At 42.6% G+C, this 17980-nt stretch overlaps 5 non-coding genes across 5 annotated transcripts; all 5 read right to left on the bottom strand.

The window, feature by feature from the left end:
• Nucleotides 1-199: 199 nt before the first annotated feature.
• Nucleotides 200-272, bottom strand: TRNAV-AAC (transfer RNA valine (anticodon AAC)). Its single transcript has one exon. It is a non-coding gene; the product is annotated as a tRNA-Val (tRNA).
• A 1095-nt stretch (nt 273-1367) lies between these two features.
• Nucleotides 1368-1440, bottom strand: TRNAV-AAC (transfer RNA valine (anticodon AAC)). The gene has a single exon. It is a non-coding gene; the product is annotated as a tRNA-Val (tRNA).
• Nucleotides 1441-12016: 10576 nt separating this feature from the next.
• On the bottom strand, nt 12017-12089 carry TRNAV-UAC (transfer RNA valine (anticodon UAC)). The gene has a single exon. It is a non-coding gene; the product is annotated as a tRNA-Val (tRNA).
• A 768-nt stretch (nt 12090-12857) lies between these two features.
• On the bottom strand, nt 12858-12930 carry TRNAV-UAC (transfer RNA valine (anticodon UAC)). Its single transcript has one exon. It is a non-coding gene; the product is annotated as a tRNA-Val (tRNA).
• A 3774-nt stretch (nt 12931-16704) lies between these two features.
• Nucleotides 16705-16777, bottom strand: TRNAV-AAC (transfer RNA valine (anticodon AAC)). The gene has a single exon. It is a non-coding gene; the product is annotated as a tRNA-Val (tRNA).
• Between the last annotated feature and the right edge of the window lie 1203 nt (nt 16778-17980).

Raw genomic sequence — 17980 nt, 5'->3', positions numbered from 1 at the left:
AAAAGTGCAAGTTTGCAAGAGGACCACTGTGTTTATGCCCAGTTTCGAACTGAGGACCTTTCGCGTGTAAAGCGAACATGATAACCGCTACACTACAGAAACCAACCGATTGAAACAAGCAAAAAATGCTGTGGTCATGGCAAGCAATAAAGAACAAGCACTGAAAGTCAAAAAGAACGTTTTCCAAGAGAAAAAGCTGTGTTTCTGCCCAGTTTCGAACTGGGGACCTTTCGCGTGTTAGGCGAACGTGATAACCACTACACTACAGAAACCGGCTGCGGAAGGTTACTGTGGTCATGACGAGCCATCGAGAACAAAGACTCAACGTCAAAAGATTTAATATCAACGCCTAACGTCATGCTTCTATCCAGTTTCGAACTGGGGACCGTTCGCGTGTGAGGTGAACGTGACAACCACTACACTTCAGAAACTCCATGCAAAGCTAAAGATGTTTAAACATGCTGAAATGAACTTGACAAAGAAAAAAACAGCCAGCCAAAGTCAAGAGGTCTTCCTCTATGTCTGAAGACAGGACAAAGTGCATTTTGCAACACAGGAACCTTTCATTTTTCAGACTATTGGAGAAAAAGAACAAACAGGGAAACAAAACCATGCTCCACAAAACATTCTCATGCCTTTGTCCAAAAGCCAAAAAGAAAAAGCACCTAGATGCCTGCTTTCGCACCTTGATCCTATCAGGTGTTACTTGAATTAGGAACACTTAGACACTGTCAAAAACACACGTTTGCCAAAAGCAAAAACGGGTAGAAATAATCACATTGGTAAAAGTAATGCTCATTAAACCAGCAATAGAATATGCTAACTAAGGCTAATTAAGCCAACAATATACGTTTGTGATCAAAATAAAGAAAAGCCACATGTTTCTGCCCGGGATCAAAACAGGGAACTTTCAGGAGGATGGCAAACAGGACAATCACTACACTACAGTAACCAGGCAAGAGCGTTTACTGTGGTCATGGCAAGCATTAAAGATCAAGCACTCATTGTCAAAAGTGCAAGTTTGCAAGAGGACCACTGTGTTTATGCCCAGTTTCGAACTGAGGACCTTTCGCGTGTTAAGCAAACGTGATAACCGCTACACTACAGAAACCAACCGATTCAAACAAACAAAAAATGCTGTGGTCATGGCAAGCAATAAAGAACAAGCACTGAAACTCAAAAAGATCGTTTTCCAAGAGAAAAAGCTGTGTTTCTGTCCAGTTTCGAATTGGGGACCTGTCACGTGTGAGGCAAACGTGATAACCGCTACACTACAGAAACCAGATGCAAGCGCTTGCTGTGATGACAACAAGCAATCGAGATCAAGAACTGAAAGTCACAAGCTTGGATACCAAAGGGTAACATCATGTTTCTGCCCAGTTTCGAACTGGGGCCCTTTCGCGTGTTAGGCGAACGTGATAACCACTACACTACAGAAACCGGCTGCGGAAGGTTACTGTGGTCATGACGAGCCATCGAGAACAAAGACTCAACGTCAAAAGCTTTTATATCAACGCCTAATGTCATGCTTCTATCCAGTTTCAAACTGGGGACCGTTCGCGTGTGAAGTGAACGTGACAACCACTACACTTCTGAAACTCCATGCAAAGCTAAAGATGTTTAAACATGCTGAAATGAACTTGAAAAAGAAAAAAACAGCCAGCCAAAGTCAAGAGGTCTTCCTCTATGTCTGAAGACAGGACAAAGTGCATTTTGCAACACAGGAACCTTTCATTTGTCAGGCTATTGGAGAAAAAGAACAAACAGGGAAACAAAACCATGCTCCACAAAACATTCTCATGCCTTTGTCCAAAAGCCAAAAAGAAAAAGCACCTAGATGCCTGCTTTCGCACCTTGATCCTATCAGGTTTTACTTGAATTAGGAACACTTAGACACTGTCAAAAACACACATGCTTGCCAAAAGCAAAAACGGGTAGAAATAATCACATTGGTAAAAGTAATGCTCATTAAACCAGCAATAGAATATGCTAACTAATGCTAATTAAGCCAACAATATACATTTGTGATCAAAATAAAGAAAAGCCACATGTTTCTGCTGGGATCAAAACAGGGAACTTTCATGAGGATGGTGATAGGAACTGAAGGAGTTAAATTGAGTTCTGTCTATGTTGCATTTTCTTGTTTAAAACTTATCTTTTCTGTTCCCTTGTGAACCAAGGTCAAATACTCCTGCTTTTTAGCCTACATGACTTTCTTTGTAGAAAACAAGTTGTGAAATCATTTTTTATACTGCGCATGTCTGTAAATGTTTAAATTCTTTGCTATAAAAGATGGAAGCCTAACTGATAAGGCAGAGGCGTCTTGGCAGGCATCCCGAGTGGTATTATACAGCTTGTGTCTGTGTTATCCTTCTCGACGGAGCAATCAATTAGAGACATATGGTGCCTTACACCCAAGAACATAGGTCCTTCAGAAGAAAGAGATATCTGAGGGATCCTGACAGTTTCCTGGCGCCCGAAACAGGGACCTGATATAGGCACCTCTCCAAGACTACCCCATCTACAGACCACTCCAGTTACTGATGAAATTGTGAACAGCAGACCTAAACACCTGTCCAGGTAAGAGATCAATTCTTCTCTTCTCTGCTCTTCATAATCTATCATTATAACTAACGTCCGTATCAAGGGGAATCTAGTAGAGGAGGGGGTCGTAAAATCAGGTCCATATAAGAACTCTGAGGAAATTGGGTGTGACACGCATATGTAATTCCTGTCTGAATGAGAGGCTATTGCAGATTCTGCCTGTGTACTGCTATTTTTAGGAGAAGAACTGATGCAAATCATAACGGGTATGGTGATTGGACATTTGCAGGGACAACCCCAGACACAAACATAAAAAGTTTCATCACTTCAAGAAGGGAGAACAGTGGTGGGTATTGTTAGCATTGAATACACATGTCCCATTGAGTGACACGTTGAGAGGTCTGACATTACGGAATATAAGGCTGGGTGAACAGTTCATACTGCGCAGCCCGGACGGACAAGTTTTTCACAATAGACGGTTCCGCACTAGGAATAGAGGAGGTTGTTGAGTGACTGCCTTGATTTGAAGGACTGTGGAAAGTAGACAAATAAGCTGCACAGTAGGTATTCGTTCAAAGAGTGGTGATATTGCCTAACTGGGTCATGTGACAGCGTCCTTTCGGGGAGGTCACCGCCTAAGCTTAAATCAGCACTCTTTATGAATAAACCTTGTGACAGATAAGAGTGTGACCGAATGAGCACTGGACCACGAAATGAGCCTGTGACAAGATATGACTGAAGAACCCCGATAAATGGATACTTTGTTTACAATCCTGTGTGTTGTGGGAGTGTTACTGTTCGGATGCTACCTAGCATATAAGTACACGAGACACGTAGTACAAGGAGGAACAGACACCCCGTTTAACCTGTTGGCACCTTAGGAAGAAGGTAACGAGGTATAGTAGAGCCTAGTCTTGAGCTTACCCAATAAACCACCTAAGGCAGGGGACTAACAGGAAGAAACAAGAGAAACAGGATAGAAAGATGGGGAACAGTCAGGGAAAGACACCTGAAGAAGGAGACCGGTTATGTGATATAATTGAGGATAGATATGGAAGTAGTGCAGCAAAGAACCTGGAAAAAGTAGTAATCAAATCCAAAGTGCAAGATAGGCAGGCTGTGTGAATCCTTGTATATATGTCTATGAGAACCTCTGAATAAGATGAGAGATGAGTAATTGAGTAAAAAAAAAAAAAAAAAAAAAATCAGTGAATGAGCACGTATGAATGAATCATCACACATCATTTTTGTGTCAAGAGATTTGTGACCTTTCTAGTTGTGGTGGAATCCCGGACAGATGCGTTATATATATTTCAAATCTACATCTGAGACTGAATGAATTGAGTAATGATATAGTTCGTGTTATATGTGGCATTACATTGTAAAGTTTCCTGAATGCATTTGGCCAGAAAAAGGGCAAGGCATGGTTAATCTCATTATACAGTTATCTGCCCTTACAGTGAAATCCCGTGATTTTGAGTTTCTTTGTAGAAATTGATTTTGATAAGTGTAAAGAACTACAGAATTCTGTGAAGGACGACGCTGCATTCTGACGGGAGGGAGGAAGGATGGCGCTGCGCAGTTTTTCTTCTCCCTTAGCTCTTATCTCTGCTGAGTGTGAGCTGTGCTCAAAATTCTCTGTAATTCTATCCGTAAGGTACGAGCTGAAAGATTTGTGCATTTTAAAGCAACAGTACTTAATTGAAGATTGGAAGTTAAAAGTAAGATATGGTGCCTAAATTAGAAGGGAATTGTAAGTGATTGTTTGGTCATTGTAAGTGATTGCTTGGTCATTAATGTGTTTGAACCTGCTTCTAGTTGTGTGATTGATTTGTATAGCAAATTGTGTCAAATTACAAAAGACAGAGAAGGAAGGAAGCAGTAAAACAAGTGGGACAAATATTGAAAAAGGCAAAAATGCCAGAGTGTGAATGTTTGGATGTACAAAAAGGCACAGACAAGGGAAGAAAATAGCAAGTGAATAAATGATGCTTGAGAATGTGCAGCAGTATGGAAGGTGTATTATGAATGTTTGATTGACAAAGTGTAACCAGAGACCCAGACAAAACAGATGGACTTGTAAACACTGTGGTCAGACTCAGACAAACCCAGACTGAATAGCTACTTGTGTGACCTGTGCTACTGACCTAAGCGAATTGCACTAAATCATATCCAGACAAGATCATAAGAAGCTGACATAATAGTGTGGATAGTGGGTAGTGGGGACATTGGCCCTTGAGGAGTAAGCTGGCAGTAGACATCAGACGACCAACCCCATCAGGACCTAGAAGTGTGACTAGAATAAGAAAGATGCAGGAGTATTGTCCCTGGAGCCCCTCTGACCAGCTAGCTTTGCTGAAGCAGCTGCCTGACCCTGAAGACCAACCATTCCTGTTTTACAGACACATAAAGGAAGTACAGCAGACATATAAGTGTACCTGGGCAGACCTAGAGAGGTTGGTGAGTTTAAAGGCAGGTGACGCACTAGGACATATAATTAAGACACACACAGATGTGACAAAGAATCAGGCTTGGGGCATGGATGATAAATCTGCATGATCTGGGGAGACGTACTGTGAGTCACTAAGACAATGGGCTGCAGTGGAACAATCAGAGCAGTCTGTACTCCTGACTAATGTGACACAGCAAAAAGGAGAGAGTGTAGAGATGTACTTTGGACGGTTACAGCTGAAATGGGCAGACATGGGTACATTTGCATAAACCCACTTGATGTTAGAATACTGGTGAATGCATTCATTGACGGTATGAACAAAGACTTACGAGACGCAGTACAGACAGCCAGACCTGAATGGAGATATGTAGATCTGAAAGACCTCCTTAAGGTAGCTAAAGAAATTGAGCAAACAAGGACAATAAAACGACCTGTCATGTATGCTGGAGCACAAGGAAAAAAGTGGAGACGTAATAGGGAAGGCATGTGAGATGACACTGATGTTTCTTTTGACAATCTATTCCCCACATGACATCCATGCCATACTCCTACAAGTTCAACCAAAACATCTGTCTATGGCCAGATAGCTCCAACTTGAGTGTGCTCTACTAATTCCTGAGTATGTCACTCCTCACAAGATGTAACGTTCTGAATCCAGCCACCCTCCTGCCTGTGGATTCAGAAAAGGGGGAATTGGTGACCGTATTAGCAAGTGAGGAAGGATACTTTGACATGACGCATGAACATGTCTGCATAGAACTGATGAGTCAGGAGACAGTTGGGTTTGCACACATTCATGAAAAACCTGTTCCTAATGCAGACTTTGAGTTTCTTTTTTGTAGATGGCCCCAGATACCACCAGGATGGACGATTCTACACTGGATATGCAGTAGTATACTCACATGAGGTAATCCGAGCGGAACCACTCTCTCCTCACATGTCTGCGCAGGAGGCAGAGTTGAAGGCACTCACTGAGGCGTGTAGAGCCGCTGCAGGTAAAGTCGCTAATATTTTCACAGATTCGAAGCCCATTAAAAATGCAGAGCTGGTGAAACAATTGATGGAGGCATTGATGTTACCAGTCCAGGTTGGCATTGTCAAGGTAAAAGCACACACAAAGGTGACTCCGTGGAGGTAGAGGGCAATAGAAGGGCGAGCGAGGCTGCTAAAATAGCACAAGGCGGCCTAGAGAGAGCAGTGGACGGTGGCGGGGAGTCAGCGTATTCCAGCCACATTGGGTCTAGATGTCCTGAAATCCCTCCAGCAAAAGGCTGCCCAAACAGAGAAGGTACACCAGGGGAGACTGGGAGCTGAGCTGAACTCAAATGGAGTATGGGAGAATAAGGATAAAATGTGCCCACCAAAGTCCCTGTTCCCAATCATGGCGCAAGCAGCACATGGCCCCAATCACACCTCAAAAAGTCACATGTGTGCCATGGTAGATGCCTTCTGGATCGCTCCTGGTTTCAGTTATGCAGCCGCGAAACTTGTACAATCATGCCTCATCTGTGCACAGCACAACCCAGGTAAAACAGTAAAAGTCCCTAAGAAAGCGACACCTAGGCCTCTCTACCCGTTTCAGAGACGGCAGATTGACGACATACAGCTACCAAGGTAGGAGTGTATGCAAATATCCTAGTATGTGTAGATCTCTTCTCTGGATGGCCAGAGGCCTACCCGGTGAAAACGGCTACAGCTCGAGCCACTGCAAAGAAACTGGTGATGGAACTAGTACCACGATTCGGTGTCCCTGAAACAATTGAATCAGACAGAGGTACACACTTTACTGCTGAGGTAATGCAAAATGTAATGCAAATGATAGGTGTAGAACAAGCATTTCATACACCCTACCACCCACAGAGTTCAGGGAAGGTAGAAAGAATGAACGGGACACTAAAATTGAAAATACAGAAAACCATGAAGCAAACCCATAGACCATGGCCAGAGTGTCTCCCATTAGCATTATTCTCAGTAAGGCACACACCCACGGGGAAAGCTAAACTGTCACCCTTCGAGATACTGTTTGGAAGACCACCAAACACAGGGTTGTACTACCCACAGGTCTTAACACTCAATGTGGATAATTTGACAAGTTATGTAATCCAGTTGCAAAAGCATTTAACTCAAATGCATTCTCTAGTTTTCTCTTCCATTCCAGATCCAGATAGTGTGGAAGGAACTCACTGTCTGCAACCTGGTGATTACGTATATGTCAAGAAACACTCCAGAAAGACCCTTGAACCCCGATATCAGGGACCTTACCAAGTACTCCTGACAACGCCTACTTCTGTTAAGTTGGAAGGACGACCAACCTGGATCCACGCATCACATTGCAAACTAGCCACAGGAATTAACAAAGCATAAGAGTGCATAATGTTTTGGTTTAGTTTTGTTGCATTATCTGTAATAATGGTAGCTGCGTGGGACAATCTAAATTCTCCAATGTCCTTGAATAATAAGTTTATACAACATCATGAAAAATTACTGAATGATTGGTTAAATGACACTCAGCCTCCAGCAGATTGCTGGATCTGCACACATTCACCAATATCGGCCACTAGTATTCCGTTCCTTGTTATTCCTGTGCCACCCGAGGAATTATTTGCCTGGACCAGTTGTTCTGATACACTTGCTAATAATGCCACAAATAATGTGAAGTTATGGAACACAACTGTTGGAATACCTATTGTGGGATGGGTAGGATACCCTTGGTGGCAGGGTAACCTTTCAGGAAGTAATGCACACCTTCAATATCTGGCATATAAAGGGGGGGCTCGGGTACCCAGGAATAGAACTCGATTAACCTACCTGGGGCAAATTCCAATGTATGGCCTACAAGTTAGTTTTAATGTAACTTCCCACTCTACTGATGCCTTCAAACCAATACTGCTAGAAAGAAGGTTGCATAACACGTCCTGGGAGTATTCCAATTTATTTCCCCAGGGCAATAATGAAACTTGTTTTAATATTTCAGGTAATATACCTTGCAACGAGTCATCTGGATATGAGAAAGGAATTCCCACCTGTGGAAATCCCGATGTAGGCTATTGTAGCCCTTTAGGACAACTTCCAAATTGGTGTATGCTTCAGAATGTATCTGCGTTCATAGATCTGGTTCATAGACTGGTATTACAACATTCAGCCCTATGGGACCTACCTAGTGACATGTACTGGATATGTGGAGACAATGCATATAAATGGTTACCAGTAGGGGTTTTAGGTTGACATCTCATTTCTGGCATGAAGGAGCGTACTCTTGTGATGACAGACGTGGCCTTAGTAACTGGGGGATGGAGAGGGTAAAAGAAGATACCTGTCTCCCTCGGGCAACCCGTTGGCCTGGGATAGTACCTGGTGAATAGGGCACTATCAGCTGTCGTTGCAGGATCCAGTGTTCCAGATTGTGAAGAATAAAGATGTCAAAGGGGGGAATGATAGGAACTGAAGTAGTTAAATTGAGTTCTGTCTATGTTGCATTTTCTTGTTTAAAACTTATCTTTTCTGTTCCCTTGTGAACCAAGGTCAAATACTCCTGCTTTTTAGCCTACATGACTTTCTTTGTAGAAAACAAGTTGTGAAATCATTTTTTATACTGCGCATGTCTGTAAATGTTTAAATTCTTTGCTATAAAAGATGGAAGCCTAACTGATAAGCCAGAGGCGTCTTGGCAGGCATCCAGAGTGGTATTATACAGCTTGTGTCTGTGTTATCCTTCTCGACGGAGGAATCAATTAGAGACATATGGTGCCTTACACCCAAGAACATCGGTCCTTCAGAAGAAAGAGATATCTGAGGGATCCCGACAATGGCAAACAGGACAATCACTACACTACAGTAACCAGACAAGAGCATTTACTGTGGTCATGGCAAGCATTAAAGATCAAGCACTCATTGTCAAAAGCGCTAGTTTGCAAGAGAAACGCTGTGTTTCTGCCCAGTTTCGAACTGGGGACCTGTCACGTGTGAGGCGAACGTGATAACCGCTACACTACAGAAACCAGATGGAAGTGCTTACTGTGGTGACAACAAGCAATCGAGATCAAGAACTGAAAGTCAAAAGCTTGGATACCAAAGGGTAACACCGTGTTTCTGCCCAGTTTCGAACTGGGGACCTTTCGCGTGTTAGGCGAACGTGATAACCACTACACTCCAGAAACCGGCTGCGGAAGGCTACTGTTTTCATGACGAGCCATCGAGAACAAAGACTCAACGTCAAAAGCTTTAATATCAACGCCTAATGTCATGCTTCTATCCAGTTTCAAACTGGGGACCGCTCGCGTGTGAGGTGAACGTGACAACCACTACACTTCAGAAACTCCATGCAAAGCTAAAGATGTTTAAACATGCTGAAATGAACTTGAAAAAGAAAAAAACAGCCAGCCAAAGTCAAGAGGTCTTCCTCTATGTCTGAAGATAGGAAAAAGTGCATTTTGCAACACAGGAACCTTTCATTTGTCAGGCTATTGGAGAAAAAGAACAAACAGGGAAACAAAACCATGCTCCACAAAACATTCTCATGCCTTTGTCCAAAAGCCAAAAAGAAAAAACACCTAGATGCCTGCTTTCGCACCTTGATCCTATCAGGTGTTACTTGAATTAGGAACACTTAGACACTGTCAAAAACACACATGCTTGCCAAAAGCAAAAACGGGTAGAAATAATCACATTGGTAAAAGTAATGCTCATTAAACCAGCAATAGAATATGCTAACTAAGGCTAATTAAGCCAACAATATACGTTTGTGATCAAAATAAAGAAAAGCCACATGTTTCTGCCCGGGATCAAAACAGGGAACTTTCAGGAGGATGGCAAACAGGACAATCACTACACTACAGTAACCAGACAAGAGCGTTTACTGTGGTCATGGCAAGCATTAAAGATCAAGCACTCATTGTCATAAGTGCTAGTTTGCAAGAGGAACGCTGTGTTTCTGCCCAGAGGTGAACGTGACAACCACTACACTTCAGAAACTCCATGCAAAGCTAAAGATGTTTAAACATGCTGAAATGAACTTGAAAAAGAAAAAAACAGCCAGCCAAAGTCAAGAGGTCTTCCTCTATGTCTGAAGACAGGACAAAGTGCATTTTGCAACACAGGAACCTTTCATTTGTCAGGCTATTGGAGAAAAAGAACAAACAGGGAAACAAAACCATGATCCACAAAACATTCTCATGCCTTTGTCCAAAAGCCAAAAAGAAAAAGCACCTAGATGCCTGCTTTCGCACCTTGATCCTATCAGGTGTTACTTGAATTAGGAACACTTAGGCTGGTTTCACATTTGCGTTTTTTAGCGCTGGAAAAAAACGCATATGTGAGCATGCGTTTTTTCCCCTATATTTAACATGGGTGCGCATACCTGCGCGCTTGTAAGCACATGTATGCGATTTTCATGTGCTGCATTTTTTTGGGGTGTGCGTTTGTATTTTCCAGACGCAGCATGTTGCATTTTTTGGCCCTGCAAAAAAGCGCATGCGCACATATGCGCACGTTTTGCGCTAAAAATGGCCATTATAGCCTATGGATGCCTATATGTGCGCACTGGCATGCTCATGTATGCGTTTTTTTGCATATGCGTTTTTTTTTTTTAACCATGGAATTTAGGGGTTTGGGTTAGAGTTAGGGTTAGTTAAGGGGGTTTAGGGTTAGGGTTAGGGTCAGGGTCAGGGTTAGGGTTGGGGTTTGGGTCAGGGTTAGGGTTAAGTATGGTTTGGTTAAGGGTTAGGGTCAGGGTTAGGGTCAGGATTAGGGTTAAGTATGGTTTGGTTAAGGGTTAGGGTCAGGGTTAGGGTTAGGGTTAGGGTTAGGGTCAGGGTTAGGGTTAGGGTTAGGGTTAGGGTCAGGGTTAGGGTTAAGTATGGTTTTGTTAAGGGTTAGGGTCAGGGTTAGGGTCAGGATTAGGGTTAAGTATGGTTTGGTTAAGGGTTAGGGTCAGGGTTAGGGTTAGGGTTAGGGTTAGGGTCAGGGTTAGGATTAAGTATGGTTTTGTTAAGGGTTAGGGTCAGGGTTAGGGTCAGGATTAGGGTTAAGTATGGTTTGGTTAAGGGTTAGGGTCAGGGTTAGGGTTAGGGTTAGGGTCAGGGTTAGGGTTAGGGTTATGGTCAGGGTTAGGGTTAGGGTCAGGGTTAGGGTTAAGTATGGTTTTGTTAAGGGTTAGGGTCAGGGTTAGGGTTAGGGTTAGGGTTAGGGTTAGGGTCAGGGTTAGGGTTAGGGTTAGGGTCAGGGTTAGGGTTAGGGTTAGGGTTAGTTAGGGTTTAGGGTTTGGGTTAGGGTTAAGTATGATTTGGTTAAGGGTTAGGGTCAGGGTTAGGGTTAGGGTTAGGGTCAGGGTTAGGGTTAGGGTTAGGGTTAGTTAGGGTTTAGGGTTTGGGTTAGGGTTAAGTATGATTTGGTTAAGGGTTAGGGTCAGGGTTAGGGTTAGGGTTAGGGTCAGGGTTAGGGTTAGGGTTAGGGTCAGGGTTAGGGTTAGTAAAGTCATGGTTTGGGTTAGTGTGAGGGGCCACCTAATGTTGGAAAAAAACGCAAACGAGGTAAAAACGCACTAAAAACGCATACAAACGCATAAAAACGCTGCGTTTTTTTCATGCATGCTCATAAAAATGCTTGAAAAAAACGCAGCAGTTGTATGCTTTTGTATGTGTTTTTTCAAAGCGTTTTTTTGCGGGAAAAACGCGCTGCAAAAAAAAACAAGTGTGAAACTAGCCTTAGACACTGTCAAAAACACACATGCTTGCCAAAAGTAAAAACGGGTAGAAATAATCACATTGGTAAAAGTAATGCTCATTAAACCAGCAATAGAATATGATAACTAAGGCTAATTAAGCCAACAATATACGTTTGTGATCAAAATAAAGAAAAGCCACATGTTTCTGCCCGGGATCAAAACAGGGAACTTTCAGAAGGATGGTAAACAGGACAATCACTACACTACAGTAACCAGACAAGAGCGTTTACTGTGGTCATGGTAAGTATTAAAGATCAAGCACTCATTGTCAAAAGCACTAGTTTGCAAAAGGAACGCTGTGTTTCTGCCCAGTTTCGAACTGAGGACCTTTCGGGTGTAAAGCGAACGTGATAACCGCTACACTACAGAAACCCACTGCGGAAGGTTACTGTGGTCATGACGAGCCATCGAGAACAAAGACTCAACGTCAAAAGCTTTAATATCAACGCCTAATTTCATGCTTCTATCCAGTTTCGAACTGGGGACCGTTCGCGTGTGAGGTGAACGTGACAACCACTACACTTTAGAAACTCCATGCAAATCTAAAGATGTTTAAACATGCTGAAATGAACTTGAAAAAGAAAAAAACAGCCAGCCAAAGTCAAGAGGTCTTCCTCTATGTCTGAAGACAGGACAAAGTGCATTTTGCAACACAGGAACCTTTCATTTGTCAGGCTATTGGAGAAAAAGAACAAACAGGGAAACAAAACCATGCTCCACAAAACATTCTCATACCTTTGCCCAAAAGCCAAAAAGAAAAAGCACCTAGATGCCTGCTTTCGCACCTTGATCCTATCAGGTGTTACTTGAATTAGGAACACTTAGACACTGTCAAAAACACACATGCTTGCCAAAAGCAAAAACGGGTAGAAATAATCACATTGGTAAAAGTAATGCTCATTAAACCAGCAATAGAATATGCTAACTAAGGCTAATTAAGCCAACAATATACGTTTGTGATCAAAATAAAGAAAAGCCACATGTTTCTGCCCGGGATCAAAACAGGGAACTTTCAGGAGGATGGCAAACAGGACAATCACTACACTACAGTAACCAGACAAGAGCGTTTACTGTGGTCATGGCAAGCATTAAAGATCAAGCACTCATTGTCAAAAGCGCTAGTTTGCATGAGGAACGCTGTGTTTCTGCCCAGTTTCGAACTGAGGACCTTTCGCATGTAAAGCGAACGTGATAACCGCTACACTACAGAAACCAACTGATTCAAACAAACAAAAAATGCTGTGGTCATGGCAAGCAATAAAGAACAAGCACTGAAAGTCAAAAAGATCGTTTTCCAAGAGAAAAAGCTGTGTTTCTGCCCTATTTCGAACTGGGGACATTTCGCGTGTGAGGCGAACGTGATAACTAGAGTTGAGTGATACCGTCCGATACTTCAAAGTATCGGATCGGATGGTATCGGCCGATCTTTAAAAAAAGTATCGGTATCGCCGATTCCGATACCGGAAGTCCCATTCAAGTCTATGGGACTTCCGGTATCGGAATAAGAAAAACCCTTTCCTGCCCTTGTACAGCCTCTCTGGGGTCTGTACGGGCCTTTCGGGGGGCTGTGCCGGCCTGCCAGGGGGTCTGTGCAGGCTCCGGTGGTCTGTGCCGGCCTGCCGGTGGTCTGTGCAGGCTCCGGGGGGCTGTGCCGGCCTGCCGGGGGGCTGTGCCGGCCTGCCGGGGGGCTGTGCAGGCTCCGGGGGGCTGTGCCGGCCTGCCGGGGGGCTGTGCCGGCCTGCCGGTGGTCTGTGCAGGCTCCGGGGGTCTGTGCAGGCATCGTCCGATGGGACTACAAGTCCCATCGGGCGATGCCTGCTACCATGACAGTGATTGACACATTAGACAATGATGGGACAGTAGTAGTCCCATCATCCGGCTAATGTGTTAAATGTAAAAAAAAAAAAAAAAATTACATGCTACATACATACAACATGCATACTACATACATGCTACATTCATACTACATACTACATACATGCTACATTCATACTACATAAATACTACATGCAACATACATACTACATATATACTACATGCATGCTACATACATACTGCATGCTACATACATACTACATACATACTACATACATACTACATGCATGCTACATACATACTACATGCATGCTACATACATACTACATGCATGCTACATACATACTACATGCTACATACATACCACATACATACTACATACATACTACATATATACTACATGCATGCTACATACATACTACATGCTACATACATACCACATACATACTACATACATACTACATACATACTACATGCTACATACATACTACATATATACTACATGCATGCTACATACATACTACATGCTACATACATACCACATACATACCACATACATACTACATACATACTACATGCTACATACATACTACATATATACTACATGCATGCTACATACATACTACATGCTACATACATACCACATACATACTACATACATACTACATACATACTACATGCTACATACATACTACATATATACTACATGCATGCTACATACATACTACATGCTACATACATACCACATACATACTACATATATACTACATGCATGCTACATACATACTACATATATACTACATGCATGCTACATACATACTACATGCTACATGCATGCTACATACATACTACATACATACTACATGCTACATACATACCACATATATACTACATACATACAATACATTCATACAATACATACATAGACATACAGTACATATAACATAGAGTAACATACTTACCAATACTTGTCACATTGTTCCCCGAAGCCATTGTCTTTTCCGGGATAAATATTAACATAACAAACCACAAAAATACTCACCCACGATCCGAAGCAGTCCACGAGTGTGTCCCACGACGATCTTGGGTAGAGAACTGCAGCATCAGCTGTTGCTGCCGTTCTCTACGGGCTGCAGGAATCCAATGACGGAAGGTAGGTATCCTTCCGCACTGTATTCCTCCGCCACTTAAAAAAAAAAAAAGTCCCTAGTCTCACTTTATGCCATTGCTGTGTGGGAAATTCCCACGCAGCAATGGCATAAAGTGAGACTAGGGACTTTTTTTTTTTTAAGTGGCGGAGGAATACAGTGCGGAAGGATACCTACCTTCCGTCATTGGATTCCTGCAGCCCGTAGAGAACGGCAGCATCATCTGATGCTGCAGTTCTCTACCCAAGATCGTCGTGGGACACACTCGTGGACTGCTTCGGATCGTGGGTGAGTATTTTTGTGGTTTGTTATGTTAATATTTATCCCGGAAAAGACAATGGCTTCGGGGAACAATGTGACAAGTATTGGTAAGTATGTTACTCTATGTTATATGTACTGTATGTCTATGTATGTATTGTATGAATGTATTGTATGTATGTAGAATATATGTGGTATGTATGTAGCATGTAGTATGTATGTAGTATGTATGTAGCATGCATGTAGCATGTAGTATGTATGTAGCATGCATGTAGTATATATGTAGTATGTATGTAGCATGCATGTAGTATATATGTAGTATGTATGTGGTATGTATGTAGCATGTAGTATGTATGTAGCATGCATGTAGTATATATGTAGTATGTATGTAGCATGTAGTATGTATGTAGTATGTATGTAGTATGTATGTGGTATGTATGTAGCATGTAGTATGTATGTAGCATGCATGTAGTATATATGTAGTATGTATGTAGCATGTAGTATGTATGTAGTATGTATGTGGTATGTATGTGGTATGTATGTAGCATGTAGTATGTATGTAGCATGCATGTAGTATATATGTAGTATGTATGTAGCATGTAGTATGTATGTAGTATGTATGTAGTATGTATGTGGTATGTATGTAGCATGTAGTATGTATGTAGCATGCATGTAGTATATATGTAGTATGTAGTATGTATGTAGTATGTATGTGGTATGTATGTAGCATGTAGTATGTATGTAGCATGCATGTAGTATGTATGTAGCATGCATGTAGTATGTATGTAGCATGCATGTAGTATGTATGTAGTATGTATGTAGTATGTATGTAGCATGCAGTATGTATGTAGCATGTATGTAGTATGTATGTAGTATATATGTAGTATGTATGTAGCATGTAGTATGTATGTAGCATGCATGTAGTATGTATGTAGTATGTATGTAGCATGCATGTAGTATGTATGTAGTATGTATGTAGTATGTATGTAGTATGTATGTAGCATGCAGTATGTATGTAGCATGTATGTAGTATGTATGTAGCATGTAGTATGTATGTAGCATGCATGTAGCATGTATGTAGTATGTATGTAGTATGTATGTAGTATGTATGTAGCATGCATGTAGTATGTATGTAGTATTTTTTTTTTTTTTAACATTTAACACATTAGCCGGATGATGGGACTACTACTGTCCCATCATTGGCTAATGTGTCAATCACTGTCATGGTAGCAGGCATCGCCCGATGGGACTTGTAGTCCCATCGGACGATGCTTGCACAGACCCCCGGACATCAGCACAGCCCCCCGGCAGGCCGGCACAGCCCCCCGGCAGGCCGGTACAGACCCCCACAGGGTGCACAGACCACCGGCAGGCCGGCACAGCCCCCCGGCAGGCCGGTACAGACCCCGGGCAGTCCACACAGCCCCCCGGCAGGCCGGCACAGCCCCCCGGCAGGCCGGCAGAGACCCCCGGAAGGCCCGAAATGACGGCGCATCATGATGCGCACACACCGCGCATCATGATGACGTCAGGCCGTCAATCAACTGAACTTCCGATTCCGATATTGAAAAAATATCGGAAGTCGGTATCGGAATTCCGATACAGCAAGTATCGGCCGATACCCGATACTTGCGGTATCGGAATGCTCAACACTAGTGATAACCTCTACACTACAGAAAAAAGATGCAAGTGCTTACTGTGGTGACAACAAGCAATCGAGATCAAGAACTGAAAGTCAAAAGCTTGGATACCAAAGGGTAACAGCGTGTTTCTGCCCAGTTTCGAACTGGGGACCTTTCGCGTGTTAGGCGAACATGATAACCACTACACTACAGAAACCGGCTGCAGAAGGTTACTGTGGTCATGACGAGCCATCGAGAACAAAGACTCAACGTCAAAAGCTTTAATATCAACGCCTAATGTCATGCTTCTATCCAGTTTCAAACTGAGGACCTTTCACGTGTAAAGCAAACGTGATAACCGCTACACTACAGAAACCAACCGATTCAACCCAACAAAAAATGCTGTGGTCATGGCAAGCAATAAAGAACAAGCACTGAAAGTCAAAAAGATTGTTTTCCAAGAGAAAAAGCTGTGTTTCTGCCCTGTTTCGAACTAGGGACATTTCGCGTGTGAGGCGAACGTGATAACCGCTACACTACAGAAACCAGATGCAAGTGCTTACTGTGGTGACATCAAGCAATCGAGATCAAGAACTGAAAGTCAAAAGCTTGGATACCAAAGGGTAACAGCGTGTTTCGGCCCAGTTTCGAAATGGGGACCGTTCGCGTGTTAGGCGAACGTGATAACCACTACACTACGGAAACCGGCTGCGGAAGGTTACTGTGGTCATGACGAGCCATCGAGAACAAAGACTCAACGTCAAAAGCTTTAATATCAACGCCTAATGTCATGCTTCTATCCAGTTTCGAACTGGGGACCGTTCGCATGTGAGGTGAACGTGACAACCACTACACTTCAGAAACTCCATGCAAAGCTAAAGATGTTTAAACATGCTGAAATGAACTTGAAAAAGTAAAAAACAGCCAGCCAAAGTCAAGAGGTCTTCCTCTATGTCTGAAGACAGGACAAAGTGCATTTTGCAACACAGGAACCTTTCATTTGTCAGGCTATTGGAGAAAAAGAACAAACAGGGAAACAAAACCATGCTCCACAAAACATTCTCATGCCTTTGTCCAAAAGCCAAAAAGAAAAAGCACCTAGATGCCTGCTTTCGCACCTTGATCCTATCAGGTGTTACTTGAATTAGGAACACTTAGACACTGTCAAAAACACACGTTTGCCAAAAGCAAAAACGGGTAGAAATAATCACATTGGTAAAAGTAATGCTCATTAAACCAGCAATAGAATATGCTAACTAAGGCTAGTTTCACACTTGCTTCTTTTTGCAGCGCGTTTTTCCCGCAAAAAAACGCATTAAAAAAACGCATACAAATGCATACAAACGCTGCGTTTTTTTCAAGCATTTTTATGCGCATGCAGGAAAAAAACGCAGCGTTTTTGTGCGTTTGTATGCGTTTT

The sequence above is a fragment of the Dendrobates tinctorius genome, unplaced genomic scaffold (assembly GCF_039654945.1).
Source record: "Dendrobates tinctorius isolate UK_male_01 unplaced genomic scaffold, ASM3965494v1 ptg000251l, whole genome shotgun sequence".
Lineage (NCBI taxonomy): Eukaryota > Metazoa > Chordata > Amphibia > Anura > Dendrobatidae > Dendrobates > Dendrobates tinctorius.
The sequence above is the reverse complement of the archived record's forward strand: the minus strand, read 5'-3'. Positions and strand labels throughout refer to the sequence as shown.